Source organism: Rhincodon typus, unplaced genomic scaffold (genome assembly GCF_021869965.1).
Source record: "Rhincodon typus isolate 14 unplaced genomic scaffold, sRhiTyp1.1 hic_rhity00006676, whole genome shotgun sequence".
Classification (NCBI taxonomy): Eukaryota; Metazoa; Chordata; class Chondrichthyes; order Orectolobiformes; family Rhincodontidae; genus Rhincodon; species Rhincodon typus.
This window is the reverse complement of record NW_025972314.1, coordinates 3347-5846: the sequence shown is the minus strand read 5'-3', so window position 1 is coordinate 5846 and position 2500 is coordinate 3347.

Here is a 2500-nt window from a genome sequence, read left to right as displayed (position 1 = left end):
CCACATCATAGATCAGTTTGCGATCAGCAAAAACATAAACGCAGCTCATCCCGACCGTGCTTCGGCATAACCCACGCCTCCTCAGAGACTGGAACCTCAATCCAGCGCCTAAGACCACGACGAGCCGTTGGCTCAGATATGACATTTTCCGATGTTGCTACTGCAACACAACAACAGCGAAGGCACAGGGAAGGGCTTCGAGGATCCCTATCCCGCTCGCACATTTTCTTAGCTGCGGGCAATGCCCGGCTACAATATCAATTTCCCACCAATTACCGATAGCCCAGCAATCAAAACAAACATCAATGCAAAGCTGAATCTACCCCATGAGACTCGGTCGAGTATCAATTGTAATGCATCTTTGAGAAACTGCCTTCGGTTATGCTTCGATAAAGAAAGCATGAACTGCACGACATTTCTGGAATTTAGATTTTCGCTTTGGAAAATGGTTTCTCTCATTGCTCAAAACAGAAGAACTGCCGCGTTTACACGTAACATGAAAAGCACCGGACTACAGGGAAAATGCACAAAGCTGAGCAGGCCATCGTGTACTACATGATACCTTGCAACATACTTACAGTTATCATGCCTGTTTTGTAGAATAAATGATTCAAAGAAAGTCGTCCATCTCAAAAGCTGAGTTTGCACTATAAACCGAGAACGACAGATCAGATTGCGCGGCTGTTCGATCCTCGATGCAGGAATGAGTTGCCATTTCCCTTGTCTTTCTCCTTAACCGTGCATTTTTGTCTGCGGTGCTTTCCCGACCTGGACATGAGCAAATGTCAGACGGCTGCCGCTGAGTTGGAAACCTGTGTGGGAAACGAACGAATGCGACTCACTATATTTTATTAATCTCCACGGTGCTTATTTGGAGATGCACAAAAGGCAGTTTCTAAACGTATTTACAGAACGTAAACGGCGATGAGAGATGTTAAATGAGGTGCTAACAGCAGGTGATTGCGCTTTCTTCCAAATGTGAAAAGCTCTGAGTGACCTTCACGTCCCTTGTTTCTGACTAAATGAGATAGAATTTGCTTCACCAGAGCCTCATGTGCCTCACTTTCTGATTCCTGGCTATCTGCATTTTCTTACTCCTCTGTGATATGAAAACAAAATGGATACAATGTCATTTAGTAGCCTGACAGTCTTTACCTCAGCTTCGATTCCAACATGGCTTAGATTTCAGAGCACACCTTAATATTAGGGACTTTACGAGAGCGTGAGTCAAGAGGTTTTTCAGAGTCCATAAATCCATTCATTCTCATTGACTGTATGAGACGTTAATGTGTCCAGCGCGCTAAAAAATGCCAACATGTTTCTCTATTGCAAAACATGACTGAGGACTTCTCGATTTGATTCATGTAGTTTGAGACATGACAAACAGTATTGGAAGTAGGCGTCTCAGAGACTAACTTAAGATGCATTTGAAAGAGAGGGTAAATCAGGAATCCGTGGTGCACTGTGACACCAGCAAAATCAGGCTTCTACTTGGCATTGAACCAGGATGCCTTTGCACGTAAAGCAAATGCAGAACTACTACTCTGCAGAAAGTATCAGGACACTCCAAGTGTACGTTTAAAAATGATGACCATCTGTGCAGTACAAACAGCGCATATTCAGGACCAGATAGGAGAGAAACTTAACGAAAAATAGCACTGCAATTCAGTGGAATTGTATTCCTTTTCGACACAACCACAGAGATGGCCGATTAAATTCAAAAGAAGGGTGGCTGACGAGAAGAGCAAACAGGAAAGCTCTGTCGACACCAATGCAGAAGCCTGTTCTTGGTAATGGCGGAGCAAACCCTACAGCTTGTGCCTGGTTTCCAACAGGGGCCGTTCCGCGTGTGAGGCGAACGTGATAACCACTACACTATAGAAACACAATGCGCTGCCGTCGTGCCCGCTGATTTTCGTACAGAATTGAAATTTGTACCCCATCATGTTTTACTTTTCAATTTCAAATAGATTGACGTTGTCCAACCTAATTAGTATTATTGAGAAATAAAGAAAGCCAAGTAAATTTGCTCAAAGAAAATATTCACAATGTGGTTGCCAGGGTTGCATGGTTTGGACTTTAGGGCGAAGCTGAAGAGGCTGGGCGAAATTTCCCTGAGGGTCGGAGGATGAGAACCTAGAGAAGTTCATAAAGCCATGAGGGATGTGAATAGGGTGAATGGTCGAGGTCTTCTTTGACCGGGTGGGCGAGTCCAAAACTACAGGAAATATATTTAGGGTGAGAGGGGTAAAATGAAATGAGAGCTGAGGGGCATTTTTCATGCAGAAGGTGCTGCATGTATGGAATGAACTTACGGAGGAAGTTGTGGAGGCTGGTGAAATGACAACATTTGAAAGGCATCTGGATGCGTGCATGTATCAGAAGGGTTTAGAGGGATAAGGGCCAAATGCTGACAAATGGGGCTAAATTAATTTAGGATATCTGGCCGGCATGGACGAGGTGCACCGAAGTGTCTGTTTTCACGCTGTCCATCCGGACG